General features: G+C 36.7%; 1 long non-coding RNA gene across 1 annotated transcript; it reads right to left on the bottom strand.

The window, feature by feature from the left end:
- Positions 1–10,591: 10,591 nt before the first annotated feature.
- LOC116532324 lies at positions 10,592–11,998 on the bottom strand. Its single transcript, XR_004260821.1, has 2 exons — positions 11,756–11,998; positions 10,592–10,626 (listed from the first exon to the last, which is right to left on the bottom strand). It is a non-coding gene; the product is annotated as an uncharacterized LOC116532324 (long non-coding RNA).
- Positions 11,999–19,139: the final 7,141 nt, after the last annotated feature.

Here is a 19,139-nt window from a genome sequence, read left to right as displayed (position 1 = left end):
TCTTTAAACCTGGGATACAGCCTGAACTTTTTGGTTGTCCTCTGCAAGGTTTCCTATGAGAAACAGTAAGGAAAGACTACCCTCAGTTTGTCCTGGAATCTGGGAGTGCATGCAAGGGTCTTCCCATAACTGTTCCTTCTTTTATATTTCACAACTCTCCACAAGTTGGTTCTTGTGCTCGGTGGGGTTAGTGCCTTCCCCAGTGGTCTGGACTTATTGGCTCTCCAGTAGGGCTGTATGTCCTAGAGGTAAATTCTTTGCCTCTCACACTCTGGGAACTAACATCCCTTCAAGTGAGTCACAGTGCATGCTGTAGACTTCTGCCACTTTCCAAGGGTCTGTGGTTTCCTTCAGTTTTCTTATTCATTTTTTGTATTACTTTTTGAGAAAAAGTTCACAATGGGATTTGTTATACATTATTTTGTCCTTTCCAAGTGGGAGAGGTATGACATAATTTTTTTGATCAACCATCTTGAAAAATAAATAAATAAATAAATAAATTTATTTATATAGGCTTTTAAAAGATTGGCTTTACTGGACCTTTATTCCAAAGAAATAAAGTTAACTCCACTAAGCACAGTAACTAACTTGGGGAGAGTTGAAAAATATAAAAGTGAGAGCAGCAATGGGAAGACATTTGCATGCACTCCCAGATTTCAACACAAACTTCATTCCTTGAAGTCTAGCCCTCAGATTAGACTTTAAAGTCTTGAGCCCAGCTACAGATTTATCTGTGCCTACAAATATCTGAATTAATTGGTTGCTTTCCTCACCCTGAAGTCTTAAGATAATTTAGGGCCCCTAGGCCAGTTAGAAAGTGACATTCTGTACTTACCACAGGTAGAACTTCAATGAAAAGCAGAAGACAGGTTTTCCCAAGGGTCTTTCACTGGCTCTATAAGTGAACTTTGATTTCTTAAAGCAGTCTGAAAGTATGCCATTCCAGTCAAAGATTTGGTAAAATAAATAGTGTTTCCAATGGTGTCCTGTTACAAAAGAAAATAGATTCTTTATTATTATTATTAATATACTTTAAGTTCTCGGGTACATGTACAGAATGCGTAGGTTTGTTACATAGGTGTACATGTGCTATGGTAGTTTGCTGCATCCATTCTCCCTCATCTACATTAGGTATTTCTCCTAATGTTAGCCCTCCCCAGTCCCCCATCCCCTGCTATCCCTCCACTACCCTCCCTACCTCCCTGCAGGCCCTGGTGTGTGATGTTCCACTCCCTGTGTCCATGAAGAAAACAGATTCATATTAAACTTATGTAAATAACTATATTGCCATAAACTAAGTACACTTACAAATAGTTTTTATATTTTGGAGGAATCAAGTAGAGAGAGAAAAAATGTTCCAAATTTGCTCATAGGAGTGTATTTTACCCAATTGTTAAAAGCTGTAAATAGGTCAAAACAAAAAGCATTTTGTAGACTGAGATAAAAATATTTAGCAATGTTTCAAATACAGTCATAAAATAATTATTTCAATTGTTTGCATGATCATTCTATGTAATTAACTCCTGATCTGCTTGATGTTTATGAACACATTAGCTGTCTATGAGAGTCTTGGAAGATTTTCCTCTATTTCAGCATCACAGACTCCAAAATTGTCAGATATCTGCATTCAACAGCACCTGTCAGAGTTTTAAATCTCATTTTATGTAAACTACCTTTTGAAAAGGATAAAAGTAAAACAGCTGTGGATGACAAGAGTCTTAGAACGGTCATGGTAAAAGACACAAATAACAAGAAAATTTGACTACTTCTGTGGCATACAACAATTTTTCTATTAATAGTAATTACTATGGATAACATATACTAACACATGAGAATCATAAGAATCACAAAAAATTTGAAACACATCCTAAATTCAAATTTATATGAATATAATTCAAAGAAGGTTAACCACGATTTCATATTTGATAATACTTCCTGTATAACTTTTTATATCAAATAAGCTGAATATATCATTTTTGGACTTCAAGGGGCCTAACATCAAAAAAGCCATGAAGACTAAAGTTGGAATTTGGTTTTGGAAAGTTTGCAAAATGTAAAGATTTCAAAACTCTGGATATTACAAATAGGATAGCAGGACATTGTAAAATAAATCATCCATTTAGCCAAGGTGATAACTGAATTTTTTTTCTTTTCTTTTTTTTTTTTTTTTTTTTTTTTTTTTTTTTTTTTTTTTTTTTTTTTGAGACAGAGTCTTGCTCTGTTGCCAGGCGCCAGCCTGGAGTGCAGTGGCGCAATCTCGGCTCACTGCTACCTCCGCCTCCTGGGTTCAAGCAATTCTCCTGCCTCAGCTGGGACTACAGGCACATGCCATCACACCCAGCTAATTTTTGTATTTTTTAGTAGGTACAAGGTTTCACCATGTTGGCCAGGATGGTCTCCATCTCTTAACTTTGTGATCCGTCTGCCTCAGCCTCCCAAAGTGCTGGGATTACAGGCGTGAGCCACCTCACCCAGCCTCAAATTTTTTTTAAAGTCAAAAACCCTTATTCTTTGAAAGAGGAGATTTAATTTCCTACCAAAAAAGGCCTAATACAGATAGCATAAGGCTACTTAAATCTCACAAAATTTTATAAACAAATCAATTAAATTATAATCATCCTGACCATAAGATATAATTTCCATTAACCTTTTTAAAACTTTAGAATTTTTTTCAGAAGTGGGTTAATGCTCCAAGAAAACCTTGTTAATCTGACACAGGGTCCCATACACTGGTCTTGCATCAGTGTGCCTTTAATATTAATGGTTAATTTACAGAGAAACTGAACTAATTTTAATGTCTCAATATCATCCCTTACAATCTCATATGCCCACTTCTTACATGATAGTCCCTGGACCTTGAGTAATTGAATAGTTTTAATTTATAGCCCTGTGTCCCATAAATGCCATTTATTTTGATTAGCATCTTCCACTGAGTCTGAAGATGACACTTTAGCTGCAGTCACTGTTTAAGATTTAACATGACTTGGTGTCATTTTTAGACCCAGGAGTCAAAGCCCTGTAACTAAATGGTACAAGAATTTTAAAAGCAAATACAGAAAGTTACATGAATATAATAGCCTTAATTTAAAAATAATCATCTCACTTTATTCTAAGGAAATCAAAACTTAGTGACATAAGAATCATTTTGATGAAATATAAAATCTATTTGTTAGATCAGTTACCAAAATGTAAAAGAAAAAATACTTTTACTGTGATATTGCAATTCCTATAAGGAGTCCATTTAAATAACTGGCAAGTCAAACCTAATAGAAAGGGCACTTGTATTAGTTAGACATAGGAAGAGTATTTCCTGGTAATGAGCGAAAATTTTCAGATTCTGAAAACCATTTAAAGCCGAGAACACAGAGTGTTATATCAGAAGAAAACAATTATTTTAAACCATTCAAATAAAACATTTTTTAGCATCAGGTAACAACAAACAGTAAGAACCTGAGGAGAAAAAACTGCAGGAGCTGAAAATGAGTTAAAAGGGAGAGTTAGTATCTTAGGCATTTTCAAAAGGGAGAGAAAGCTGAAAACAGTGAGATGCAAATAAAAGTTGAACTTTTGGTTAAAAGAAATTAAAGCCTTTTGTAATTTTATTAAGAGTAAATTAATACCTTAAGAAAACGTTGTCATTCTAGCCAATTCTTTGGTGTATAAGTGATTTTTTAATATCAAAACCCAATCTCTAGAATAGTATTGTGAATAATTTCTCTTTAATTACAGACAACTTGATGATATAAAGTTTTCTTTGTTATAAATCTTTCCTGTGCAAACTTTATCACAACTTACACAGACAATTCCTGATGTGCTTGGATTTTCCAGGTTGTCCTCAATATCCCGCTTCCCTAAATAACTGATCATTTTATTGTAGGACAAAAATTTACTATACAAGATCCTTTTTCATTTAAAATTATATTCCTTTTAACTTTTCTTGCCAAAAATATCTCTTCATACTTATAACCTTCTTTTCATTATTATTATTTTTTTTACTGTAATTTACACTCTAGGGTATATGTGCAGAACATGTAGATTTGTTACATGGGTATACATGTGCCATAGCATTTGGCTGCATCCATCACCCCATCATCTACATTAGATATTTCTCCTAATGCTATCCCTCTCCCACTCCTCACCCCCTGACAGACCTATACACCAATAAAAGATAGAGAGCAAAATCATGAGTAAACTCCCATTCACAATTGCTACAAAGAGAATTAAATACCTAGGAATACAACTTACAAGGGATGTGAAGGACTCCTTCAAGGAGAACTACAAACCACTGCTCAAGGGAATAAGAGAGGACATAAACAGATGGAAAAATATTTCATGATCTTGGTTAGGAAGAATCAATATCATGAAAATGGCCAAACTGCCCAAAGTAATCTATAAATTCATTGCTACCCCCATCAAGCTACCATTGACTTTTTTTTACAGAATTGGAAAAAAACCTTTAAATATCATATGGAACCAAAAAAGAGCTCACATAGCCAGGACAATTCTAAGGAAAAAAAAAAAAAAAAAAAAAAAAAAAAAAAAAGCTGGATGCATCACAATACCTGACTCCATTAATCTTATTTATTGGTTACTTTCATATCATTTTATATTTAAATAACTTGAATTAAATGAAAATTATTTTCTTTAAAATAAGAACATACAGTTTAGAAATTTTTTTCTATATTTTTTGAAAAAAGAAAATAAGACATTCAATTAGTATCTGTTATTTAACTTAATGTAACTTTGGATTCTAAATTATATGACAAGTTTATTTACAAGCATTTGTTTTATTATATTTACCTAATCAATTAATTTTTAAATAGTTTGCCCAGATTACTTATGAAAACTCTGATAGTTATCATTTAAGGTTATTTCTCTGTTAATTATTGTTACAGTCTGTGAATATTAGTTTTTTCTAAGTAACAACCTTAACATTAGATAAGTGGGTTTGTTTTTGTTTTTGTTTTTGTTTTGCCAGTAACTCAAGATTTAGCTCTTCTCAATAAACAGCATTAAATACTCATTTATCAATTTTTACATAAAGATAATTATATTTTTGGGCTGCATTCATGGTTTTATAACCCTCTTGCCAAATGTTGACATCTAGCAAAGATAAATATAAAACCACTTGATCAATAAATCTAAACAATAATGTATGTTGACAGTTCTGAAGCCATTTCTAATTCAATTTCACAATGCTTTTATAACCAGCTTGTCATTAAAAATTTGCTTAAATCATGTGAACTTGGAAAGCATTTGGCTTAGGGTCTCTATTTTACTGTAACAAAGCATTTGACTAAAAGCCTTTTTTTTTTCTTTAAGCCAATTAATTAGAGTTCCAAAATATATATTTTAGTGGTGCAACATTATACACAAGACACATAAATAGGCATATCAGACATGCAGGTAAATGCAGATCTTATAGATTCATAAAATCTTTTTCTTCCTATTTTAGACTTCCAATTTCTTGATAACCTGTTTTATTATTTTAGGCAGTTATAAACTAGATAGCCTTGAATTTGCACATTAAAGGAACTTGTAGGTGAAAAATCAGATGGCAAAATTTATATCTCAAAGTACAGATTCCCCTGTGCTAGATGGAGATTAAATATGGATGCCAAATCAGACATAAAATCATATAAATCTATCAAAGAATTGTATAAGGAGACCAATTTTATTAGATATGTAGTTCTAAATTTAGCCTTTATAGATCTCTTTTAACCCTATCTCTGAGCTCCGGGCAAAGTCCACACTGAATCCTGAGTCTCCAAAAAAGAGAGAATTATCCTCAGGATAGATCACATGATGCTTTTACAGTGCACTTAAAAAAAAAAAAAAGACATTTCTCTAAGTATCTAAACTACATTCTTTCTTATTTTAAGCACCCAGGAGTAGTCCCTGTTGTAATAACTATTTCAGTAAAAAATAAATCAGGTAACAATGCAAAATCAAGCAGTTTAAAATCTGAGAGCAATTTGTCTGTTTCCATTTTTGGGGTTCCATAAGGAAAAATAGAGATTTATTCCCAGAAGGGAGTTTGGCACCTTCTCTATTTTCTTTAAGAAATCCTAGGGTGTTAGAAACTCTTTTAGGTCCCTCATGCAGCAAAGGGTGGCAAGACAAAGGTGAGAAAGTCAACAATAAATGGAGAAAACAGAATTCCATTGACTGAGAAGGAAAAACGCAAACAAAACCTTTTTTTAAGAAAAATATCAATGTCCTATAAGATTTTTAAAAAAGCATAAAGACTGTAAAAAATAAAAATACACCACACACACACACACACACACACACACACACACACACGCACGCACATATATCTTGGATATTAGCTTTTAATTAAGCTGCCTTTTAGCATTGAAGTCCTTAAAAAAAATCATTTTAGGCCGGGTTTGGTGGTTCATGCCTGTAATCCCAGATCTTCTGTAGGTGGGTGAATCATTTGAGATCAGTTGTTTGAGACCAGCTTGGCCAACACTGTGGAAATCTATCTCTACTAAAAATACAAAAATTAGCTGGGCGTGGTGGTGTGTGCTTGTGGTCTCAACTACTCAGGAGGATGTGGCTTGAGAATCACTTGAACACAGGAGGCAGAGGCTGTGGTGAGCTGAGATTGTGCCACTGCACTACAGCCTGGGCAACAGAGTAAGACTTCATCTCAAAAAAAAAAAAATCATTTAAATCCCATTACCATATTTTAGCTGGGACAAATTGCTGATATTTCAAAAGTAACATAAATATCAATCAAGAAAGGACTTGATTTAGAAATCAAACCCAGGATGCGATGGTGGAAAAAAAGGGCAGAACCTTAGAAACAGAAGCGCACTTCAGGGCAGGCAACAGACATTGCCCTTTCTGTTTGGCTTGGCTAATGAAAAGGTAGCTTTGTTATGTAAATAAAGCCCTTTAGGTAGTAAAAATCTTTTCTTTTTCTTCTTTTTGCTGGTCATTTTCTCTTTTCCTTTTTTATTATTAGTTGCAAGAATTAAGCCAATTCAGAATCCTTGTTCCCCATAATTCGGAAATCTCCTTTGGATTTGACCAAGCTGAATAAAGTTGATCAAACCCAATAGGACCAAGACTGAAACCACAACAAAAACAGAAAAACAGCAACAAAAAAGCTAAGCAAAACAAATGATTGCACAATTTATAGGACTAGTGAGCACCCTAATAATAAGAGAAAATTAAGACCAGCTATTTGTCAATTTTAACTTTTAGTCTTTAAAAAGAATTTCCTAGACAAAAACTCAAATTTAGCTACATAGCTGGGAATGGGGCCCTGGCTCAAGACTTCTCTCTAGCGTCTTAGAAGCAGAGAACAAAAGCCTCAAACTTGCCTTTCCCGTTGGAAATTATCCGAAACTCCAAAAAGGAGTTGCCTGCTCTACATTATCATGGAAACAGGAAAACTTGCCTTCCTTGTTGGAAGCAATTAAAACTCTAAAAAAAATAGTTGTACAGCAAAATAAACTTTAGATCTCAATCAAATTTGGGGAGATTAGGGATTCTCTGGAAGCTGGGATCTCCTAGGTCTCAGCAAATTGTCCTATTAGTTTGAGTCACAAGGATAGCTCAAACTACTACCAAGCACCAAAAGGAGATTTGTCAAAGGTCAGGGGCACCTCCACTCAGAATTTTTTTATGATAATGGATCTGTGAACCCAAAAGTATCTGAGACAGGTCTCAATCAATTTAGAAAGTTTATTTTGCCAAGGTTAAGGATGTACTTGTGACGCAGCCTCAGGAGGTCTTGAAGACATGTGCCTAAGGTGGTCAGAGCATAGCTTGGTTTGATACATTTTAGGGAGACATGAGATATCAATCAATATGTATAAGCTATATATTGGTTCAGTCCTGAAAGGCAGGACAACTCAAAGTTGGAGGGCTTTTATGTCATAGGTGGATAAGAGACAAATGGTTGCATTATTTTGAGTCTGTCATTAGCCTTTCACTGAAAATACAATTTACATGTCGGGTGGGGTAGAGAAATACTGATTTATGCTTTAGACTGGCTTAGTGAATGTGCATTTTTACATAAGCAATAGAACAGAAGAACCAATAAAATGTGCAATTTGTCTCAGGTGAGCAGAGGGATGGCTTAGTTCTGTCTGTCCTTTGTCCTCCATCTGTGAAGATAAGTTATTAATTTTCATTGCCAGGGTGAAATACAACAGAACTGTTTTAGGGTAAATATCTTGAGGCCCACAAGAAATTCCCTTGTTAAAAAATTGTGAAGGAGGTATGTAGCTTTGTTATCTTTGTAGCTATCCTATTTAGGAATAAAATGGGAGGCAGATTTGCCTAACACAGTTTCGAGCTGGACTTTTCCCTTTGGCTTAGTGATTTTGAGGTCTGGAGACTTTTATCTTTCACACCTAGGACCACTCCATAGCAACTACAGCCTGGCCACCACTGACATTTATTTAGGACTCAAAGCTACTACAGTTTGCAAGTGGTAATGTGGGCCAGAATTTTAGTCTATCCCACCAGGGTCATGCATCCCCATCTGGCAACAGGACATGCCTAAGGTCCATGGCAGCTATGGCATACCTTATGATGAGTTTTATTCACACCCCAAGACTGCTGTAGTTGGTCAGCAGTGATGCAAGCCAGAACTGAAATCCATTCTGTCAGAGGCACAGGCTGATATCTGTCTCTGGGTCATGCCTAAAAGCCTGCAACATCTACAGACTACCTGCTGCTGAGGTTTATTTGGGGCTTGAGTCAGCTGGAGTTGGCTGGCAGTACTATGGGCCAGAACTTCAGTCCTTCCTGCTGGGATTGTTGGTTGTTCTCTGGAACCATGGAAAGTGTAGAGGTTCTGTTCAGGGTATTGGCCTGGTGTTAGGGTGTGGCAGGCCAGGTCTCACTAACACAGACCTCCATAACAACTGTTTCAGTATGGACTGAGAGGTTAAGTTGAATATGAAAAGCCAGTGCCCTCATAAAAAGTCTGGGATGTAACAAAAGCTCACCAAGTTTTGCCTAAGCCTTTCCTGGGCATTAAAGCACAACAAAATAACAAAAGAGTTCTTAATAGGACCCATTTAGGATTAAACAAGTTTTGTTGTGGGACTGAAGAAACTCCCTAGCATCCACAAACAAGTTTATTGGGGATCTGAATGAACTCCCCAAAACTCCATGATTTAGCAGGAGACAAGATAAGGGTAATCACCCCAGTACCTGAACCCATTTAGATTAAGTAAATTTACTGAGATTTCAGAGGAAGGTCTTGAGGACTCAGACCCTGGTTACAGATTTAAAGAAGTTAATCACATGTCTTAAGAAGAATGCATACTTACACGTAGACATATAACTCAGAAGGTATATAAGCTCCAAAAAACTTTGTAATTTTGAGTTGGTCTGGCGATAATTTCCAGGCCTTCTCCCTGTAGCCAGTTGCAGAAATAAAAACTCTCTTCCTCTGCAATTCATCTGCATCTTTACTGGGCAATGAGAAATAGCAGTCCGACACTCAATTTGGTCCAGGAACAGGGGACATGGGATTCTCCCTGGTGCTGGGCTTTTTTGTGTCAGGCCTGGTACTGGATTCTAAGGCATAGTCTTGTGCTTATGTCCCTCTCCTTCAGTGAATGTTGTCCCTCTCAGTGCTGTGCTGTCTGAGGTTGGGGGACGGGTGACGTAGGTAATAAAAGTGCCCTGTCTACCCTCTTCGATGTATCTTTTAAATTATTATGCTAAAACCAGGTGTAATTATTTCTCACCTGGTATCCTGAGTCTTGTGAAGATTTTCTCATGTGTGGATAGTTGTTCAAATTGATGTTTCTATTGAGGGATAATCCCTACTGAGGGATGTTTCAATTGAGGGAGAGTCCTACTCTGCCATCTTACTCTGCCTCTCTTCTCTTGCTTCACCAACTGACTTCGGCAGGCTCAGGCCCTGAATAAACTTCAGTGGCAGGCAGGCTTGCAGCTGCTGTATACCTTAGGATGTCTTCCTCTATCTACCCTTATCTTGTCTCCTGCTAAATCATGGAGTTTTGGGGAGTTCATTCAGATCCCCAATAAACTTGTTTGTGGATGCTAGGGAGTTTCTTCAGTCCCACAACAAAACTTGTTTAATCCTAAGGTATACAGGATGTAAGTTAGAGCTAACAATAGTATCTGCCTCTGAGCATTGCTGTGGGAATTAAATAAGATGTATGTAAAGTGATTAACACATTCCCTAGTATAAAGTTATTGCTTGATTTACATTAATTGTTATTATTATGAGGTCACTATGATAGTGGTAGTAGTAGTAGTTATCTTCATTGTCATTATGGTAATAGTAGTAGCAGAAGTAAAAGTAGAAATAATAGTATATTCATAGAAAAAATAAATAAGAGTTGCCATTTTTGTTTTCTTTCTACTCACTGCTATCTACTCTGATATTCCTGAAACTATCAATTTCTATGTCAATGAAATATCTTTCGCTTTCTTATAAGTAAGCAAAAGGAAAATAAATCCCCATCAACAGAACGAATAGTTTTGTTCCCTCAGAGATTGTAAAAAATAGGATTTACTTTAATTTTATTACTATATATTCACATTTTTGTTCTTTTCATCTTCTCTTGATCTTTTTTTTTTTTCCTTTGGTAAGATGTGATCTCCTCTGACATATACAACCTAGAAGGATAAAATATAAGAAACAGTATTAGAAGTAGAGGGGTAAGGCAAATATTATTGTTTTTATCTCAAAACAATTTTATAATCCTAATGGGCATCCTTTAAAACTATGTATATCTTTTAAGTTATTTAGTTTCTTTATAAATTTGTCAATAAAGTTTAAAAATGTATCTGATGTTGAATTGATGAAATTTCTATGGTTTTTGTCTCATTATTTCATTGCTAGTCTCATATATATATATACACGTATATACTTATAGGATATCATAACATATATGATGTATATACATACATATGGTATATATACATATATAATACAAATATGGCATATGTAATATACTATAAATATATACATATATATACACATATTGTGAAAGAAAAAGAAATCTTGGGGCTCCCAAATCACTAAGCTAAAGGGAAAAGTCAAGCTGGAAACTACTTACAGACAATCTGTCTATCATTCTGTTCAAAGTCACCCCTCTGCTCACTGAGATAAATGCATATCTGATTGCCTCTTTTGGAGAGGCTAATCAGAAACCCAAAGTAATGCAACCATTTGTCTCTTATCTACCTACGACCTGAAAGTCCTCTCCCCGCTTTGAGTCTTCTCATCTATGCTTGGAGTTGTCCCATCTTTCCACACTGAAACAATGTTCATCTTGCATGTGTTGATGTCTCATGTCGCCCTAGAATGTATGAAACCAAACTGCTCTGACCATCTGGGGCACATGTCATCAGGACCACCTGAGGCTGTGTCAGGTATGCATCCTCAGCCTTAGCAAAGTAGGTTTTCCAATTTAAATGAAACCTGTCTCAGATTTCTGAGGTTCACAATGTATACATACATATGTATGATATATATAAGACACAAAAATCATATATATGATATACATCAAATATATACACATATAGATCATATATAAACATATATATATATATATGTTTGTGTGTGCATACATATATATACGGCTAGCAATGGAGTGATGAGATGAAAACCATAGAAATTCCATTAATTTTACACAGACACGCACACACACACACACACACACACACGTTTGCTAGCCTCATATACATATGCAAACATTGGCCACTAGAGGGAAGCAAAAGATCAGAACAAACAGAAACATACCAGACAGAATCCATTTTGTGGGAGCAATTGAAAAAATCACTCCTTGACATATTGCTTTGGTCATGAGGAAAAGATCCTGGACTGTCCTGAAGCACAGCAGAGAGTAGATCACATTGCAGGAACATAATAAAATTGCTATAACTCAAAGGTTCTGAAATAGATGAAACAAGGAATTGAGCAATGTAGTTCACAGTTTTAAGAAGCAAACAGAAGACAGATCGAGGAAATTCAGTCCCAGCCCAAATTAGGTGATTAATCATGTTACTAAAGTCAGAGCTAAGGTCATAGTAAAATACAAGTACAGATAAGGTCAATAAATATCTGCATCTTTCATGAGGTTGCAAGTTTCATAAGAGTCTTGTTTTAGTCAGATGAGTAAAGATGAGAAAAAAATGGAATCAGGACAGAGATGAGGAAGTAAATAAATCACTATGCTATGCAATGTTCTTCCAATATGGTATGAGAGAATTCCATCTGTGTTCAATGCAACATCATTTTATTAATGACCCCTAGGTAGATACAGTTTAAAGAGCGCAGCAGCCAGAGAATTTTAGGCAATTTGGTGTTCTTTTGTTCTCAGGTTCATGCTTGGAAAATAGTAAAATTGTTAGTGTCTTTTTAAAAAAAAAATCTAGTAGAAGAGGAACAATATTGAAGTGGGATGCTAATATTATGTTTCTTATATTTTATTCCGTTAATATCTCCTTCTGTTAACCAAGATAGTGTACTTGATTTCAACAGTATCAGGGACATAAAACTACAAAATCAGTTTACATAAGAAAAGATGATGTGCAGTATCACAAGTGAGAAGTAGGTAATGCAAGTGGAACCCATAATTGACATGAAAGAGAGCTTCTAGCAGACATTACTCAAATTGAGGGATTTTTGACTGCCAGAAACCACATCCTTCCTAATAGCATTTCAGTTTACTTTTGGGGATTTACTACTTCTTCATTACGTGTGGTATTGGCATAGTGATGATTCCCTGTACCCATCTGCCACTGTTTCATTTCATGACTCTGACTATGGCGCTGAGAGGATCAGGAGATTGGACGCATGACCTAATCTCAGCCAATGAAACACTCTTTCTGTGGACTTTAAATTTTAGATAAAGTATTAAATCAGGACACATATTTTGATGTATCTATTACCATAGCAGCTGTGGTGGTAATGGCAGAAACCCTGACAAGCCAGCAATATCTACTAAATGGGTTGGCCCTTCTAAAAGACAGAAGCTGTGTTTTTTGTTTTCTACTCCTTGCTTTCATAGATCCTCCTGATCTTTTATCATTTCTGTGAGCCTTTTATCACTTCTGTGAGCCCTCAGTATCTTTTGCTAAATTTGTTTTTGCTTAACTTGTTAGAGTCGCTTTCAGGTGTTTGTCACCAAGGGGCCTAATTAATACAAGAATATTTGGAAGTGAAGTATATAAGACATTACTATATGTAGATTCAGGTGTGGACAAGTAAGACATTTATTATGTTGGTAACAGAGGACATAATGAGCAAAGTATTCGTTTTAAGTTTCTGTGATTAACGTATGGAATTTCTTCACTATTTATGTATGAATAAGAATGAGAAGATGATACTTCACAATGTATGGCCTCACAGGCTGTGCACTATGAAACTCCTTAGGAATCATTTATATAAACTAAAGTATAGATTGAGACCCCTAGAATTGCACAATATGGTGATTATAATTAAAAGGCAACACATAGTTAAAAAACACAAGCAAACCGTACTCCTAATAGTGCCACTTAATTCACACATTTATAAAAGTCAAAAGACACCCTATAGCTCCTAATAGGGAATGAGTCTGTCATCATTAATATGTTGAAACAACATAAATATGATACTGTAGTATGAAATTCAGGTTATTGTGCAGCTCAGAAACAAAAGCATCTATCAATATTAAGAGAAGGCATACACTGTGAAAATAGTACCAAAACTACTTCAAATTTTCCTGGGTGCTGAGTAAGTCAGTCAGTATTTCACACATCGACCTAAGACCTGATTTATTAAATGTAATGGAACAGTGTTTTTCAAAACCTTGTATTATATTGGAAAGCATTATACATTGTAATGTTAATATTTCTTGCATGAGGTGATGTATATGCCAAAATATATGTATTATATGTGAAATACAAGCACTAATAGGAAAATAGAGGTTTCATTCGACAGAAAATGGCATTTATATGTAGGATTTTTCACCTGCTTAAATGAATCACTGAAAAACAAACCTAAGGCTTCCTAAAAATTTTAACCAGTAATATGTAGTAGTGACCTCCTGGAAATGAGAATATAAGACAACATTTTGTATTAAGGCTTGTGATAGCAACCAAAAGTCCAGATAAACTATTCTGGCAAAGACAAACCGGAAGAGTTTGAATTTCTAATAAACACAAACTTTGGAGCCTAATAGAAATAGATTTAGATTGTTTTTCTGCCTTTTACTAGTTACGTAAATTTGAGAAATATTTTTGGATTATTTAGGCCCAGTGTTCATTATCTATATAAAATAATATAATAATAGTACTCTCTTCATAAGATAATTGAGATGATTAAATGGGATAATTTATGTATAACACTTTCCAAAGTTCCTGGAACATGATGAATGTGCACTTGTTGCTAAAAATTACTATGGCATTCTATAATTCATTTAATAATTATTTATTGGATGCCTCTTGTGTATCAGGTATTGTACACAATAGACTAAAACAAGACTCTTATGGAACTTACAACCTAGTGAAAGATGCAGATATTTATTTACCTAATTATTTTGAAAATGCAAAATGTGGCAGCAGCAAGTAATATGAAGAATAGGTGCATTGTGTTCTGAAGTTTCACACAAAAAGAATGATTAAGAGAGATCAGAAAGGGTTTCCTTCAGAGAGTGGAATACTGGAAAGAAATATAAATTATTCTACGAAAAAGTCACATGCATGTGTATGTTCATCGCGGCACTATTCACAATAGCAAACTCATGGAATAAACCTAAATGCCCATCCATTAACAGTGGACTGGATAAAGAAAATGTGGTACATATACAACATATAATACTATGATGTAGCCACAAAAATAGAACAAAATCATATCTTGAGCAGCAACATGTATGGATTTGGAGACCATTAGCATAAGCAAATTAATGTAGGAACAGAAAACAAAATACCACATGTTCTCACTTGCATGTGTTAGCTAAATATTGAGCGCACATTGACACAAAGAAAGGAACAATAGACACTGAGGTCTACTTGATGATGGAGGGGGTTAGGAGGATGAATATTGAACAACTGCCTTTTAGGTACTGTGCTCATTACATGAATGATGAAATAATCTGTACCCTCAACCCCCACAACATGCAATTTACCCATGTAACAAACCTGCATATGTATGTTCTGAACCTAGAATAAAAGTTAGGAAAAAGTAAATAATAGAAGGAGCAATAAAATACACAATAAAAACAGTGCTGCATACTGGTAACAGAAATGAAAAGTATTTTATCTATTTGGAATGTATTTTGTAGGATTTATCTACAGAGTTTGGTATTTCACTGAACATAAAAGATAAAAGGAGGTATAAATAATGACCCCTATGTTTATGAAGTGAAGATATTTACTAAAATGGAGAATAATGATTGAGGGACAGGTTTAGCAAGTGGATATCAAATGTTCAGTTTGGAACATCTTCATTTTGGCTTGTCTGAGATACACTGAAGTGTCATTATTAAGTAGGTAAATAAAAAATTCTGGATTTGTGGTACTGGAAGAGTAATCAGCATATAGACAAATGGTAATGTCATAAGAGTGAGTGGAATGTCCATGAAGATGTAAAACAATAAAGAAGAAAAGAGCAACCAGAATGAAGTCCTGAGGAATTCCAATATTTACAGACTATATTAAGAAGGGAAAGAGGCAAGGATACAAGATGGCCGTTTAGGAACAGCTCAGAATTGCAGCTCCCAGTGAAAGCGCAGAGGGTGAGTGGACGCCACGTTTTTATTGCCCACAGACTAGGAAATTCCCGGGCGGAGAAGCTCCACGGTCGCCAGCATGGCTGTTTCGGCCAGCGCGGCTGCTATGTCGGCGCCCCGGAGCCGCGGTTCTCCGTACAAAATACACTGGTCCGGGTGCCCTTTTGGCTGGCGATTGGAGCCACAGGAAGTCACCCATTCGCCAGTTCAAAAAGGGGACTGAGCAGAGAACCAGGACAGTAGATTCCAGGGCAAAAAAAAAAAAGCGCCACAAACCTCAGTGCCGCTGTTTAAGCCAGCGCAGTGAGTGGCCGCAGGGGAAAACAAACAGACCCCGGCGCCTCTTCAACAGGCGACTGGAACACCAACTTAAAAAAGGTTCTGAGGCAGGGAGCCAGGCGATCAGGCTCAGCTGGCCCCACCCCCACAAAAGAACAGCAACCAGAAACTCTGGATTGAGAGTTTCACAGCAAGCGCAGCTGAAACCGGGACAGTCCAGCTCTGTGGGGGAGGGGCGTATGCCATTACCAAGGCAGCGCGCCATTGCCAAGGCAATCCGCCGCACCAAAGAGACTCCGCCTCAACAGAGGTGGGCCACCATCGCCAAAGCAGTTCTAACTACACCCATATAAACAGGACTGCAGGGACGTTCACTCGGCAGCGGGGCGGAGCCCACAGCAGCTCAGCAAAGCTGCTATAGGCCACCAAGGCTGCCTACTTGCTGGGCTGGGCAGGTCTGAAGGAAAAAAAAAAAAAAAAGAAGGCGGCAGCATAACGGAAACTCATAAATAAAGCCCTAAACCCCTGGAACAGAGCACCTAGGAACAAAAAGCAGTTTATGAGTTCTGCTGCAGCAGACCTAAAAGTACCTGCCCAGCAGCTCTGAATGAACAACAACAGAGCTCACAGCTCACCATTTGAGCTCCTATAAAGAAGAGACCGTCTCCTCAAGCAGCTCCCTGACCCCTATATATCCAAAAAGACACCTCATAAAAGAGAGATAAGATTGACACTAGGCGGGTATCCGTCTGGGACAAAGATAGCAGAAGAAGAAAACTGGTAACAACCCTTGCTGTTCAGCAGCTGCTGCAGGTGAACCCCAGGCAAGCAGGGCCTGGAGTGAACCTCAGCAGACCTACAGCAGAGGGGCCAGACTGTCAGAAGGAAAACCAAGAAACAGAAATAACCTCATCATCAAAAAAAAAGAACGTCAATCTGAAAGATTTGAGACCCAATCTGAAAGCCAGCAACTACAAAGTAAACAGGTGGATAAATCCTTAAAGATGGGAAGAAACCAGCACAGAAAGGATGAAAACACCCGAAACAAGAACACCTCTCCTCCTAAAAGGGATCACCACTCCTCACCAGCAAGGGAACAAGGTTGGATGGAGAACGAGTGTGATGAAATGACAGAATCAGAATTCAGAAGGTGGGTAATAAGAAATCTCTGTGAACTTAAAGAACATGTTCTAACCAAATGCAAAGAAACTAAGAACCTTGAAAAAAGATTTGACGAAATGCTAATGAGAATGGACAAAATAGAAAGGAATATAAGTGAATTGATGGAGCTGAAAAACTCAACACGAGAACTTCATGAAGCATGCACAAGTATCAACAGCCGAACTGACCAAGCAGAAGAAAGGATATCAGAGGTCGAAGATCAACTCAATGAAATAAAACGGGAAGGCAAGACTGGAGAAAAAAGGGTAAAAAGGAATGAACAAAGTCTCCAAGAAATGTGGGACTATGTGAAAAGACCTAATCTACGTTTGATAGGCGTACCCGAATGCGACGAAGAGAATAAATCCAAGCTGGAAAATACTCTTCAGAATATTATCCAGGAAAACTTCCCCAACCTAGCAAGGCAGGCAAACATTCAAGTCCAGGAAATACAGAGAACACCACAAAGATATTCGTCAAGAAGAGCAACCCCAAGGCACATAATCGTCAGATTCACCAGGGTTGAAATGAAGGGGAAAATACTAAGGGCAGCCAGAGAGAAAGGTCGGGTTACCCATAAAGGGAAGCCCATCAGACTCACAGCAGATCTCTCAGCAGAAACCCTACAAGCCAGAAGAGAGTGGGGGCCAATATTCAACATCCTTAAAGAAAAGAACTTTCAACCCAGAATCTCCTATCCAGCCAAACTAAGCTTCATAAGTGAAGGAAAAATAAAATCCTTTGGGAACATGCAAGTACTCAGAGATTTCGTCACCACCAGGCCATCTCTACAAGAGCTCCTGAAAGAGGCTCTACACATATAAAGGAACAACAAGTACTAGCTCAACTAAAGGGCAAAACACCCAACTAGCACCAAAATGGCAGTATCAAATTCACACATAACAATATTAACCATAAATGTAAATGGAATAAATGCCCCAATCAAAAGACACAGACTGGCAAATTGGATAAAAAGACAAAACCCATCGGTGTGCTGTATCCAGGAAACCCATCTCACATGCAAGGATACACAAAGCCTCAAAATAAAGGGATGGAGGAAGGTTTATCAAGCAAATGGAGAGCAAAAAAAAGCAGGAGTTGCAATTCTCATCTCTGATAAATTAGACTTTAAAGCAACAAAGATCATAAGAGAAAAAGAGGGACATTACATAATGGTAAAAGGATCAATGCAGCAAGAAGAGCTAACGATCCTAAATATATACGCACCCAATACAGGAGCACCCAGATACATAAGGCAAGTTCTTAATGACTTACAAAGAGACTTAGACTCCCACACAATAATAGTGGGAGACTTTAACACCCCATTGTCAACATTAGACAGATCAACCAGACAGAAAATTAACAAGGATATCCAGGACTTGAACTCAGATGTGGACTAAGCAAACCTAATAGACATTTACAGAACTCTCCACGCCAAATCCACAGAATATACATTCTTCTCAGCACCACATCACACCTACTCTAAAATTGACCACATAATTGGGAGTAAATCACTCCTCAGCAAATGCAAAAGAACGGAAATCGTAACAAACAGTCTCTCAGACCACAGTGCAATCAAGTTAGAACTCAGAATTCAAAAACTAGCCTAGGACCGCACAGCTTCATGGAAAATGAACAACTGGCTCTTCAATGTTGACTGGATGAACAATGAAATGAAGACAGAAATAAAGATGTTCTTCGAAACCAGCGAGAATGAAGACACAACATAATAGAATCTCTGGGACACGTTTAAAGCAGTCTCTAGAGGAAAATATATAGCAATAAGGGCCCACATGAGAAGCAAGGAGAGATCAAAATTTGACACCCTATCGTCAAAACTGAAAGAGCTACCGGAGCAAGATCAAAAAAGCACAAAGTCTAGCAGAAGACAAGAAATAGCTAAGATCAGAGCAGAACTGAAGGAGATAGAGACACAAAAAAACCCTTCAAAAAATCAATAAATCCAGGAGCTGG

Source organism: Sapajus apella, unplaced genomic scaffold (assembly GCF_009761245.1).
Source record: "Sapajus apella isolate SASKATOON/1434 unplaced genomic scaffold, GSC_monkey_1.0 scaffold75, whole genome shotgun sequence".
Lineage (NCBI taxonomy): Eukaryota > Metazoa > Chordata > Mammalia > Primates > Cebidae > Sapajus > Sapajus apella.
This window is presented reverse-complemented; position numbering and strand designations above follow the sequence as displayed.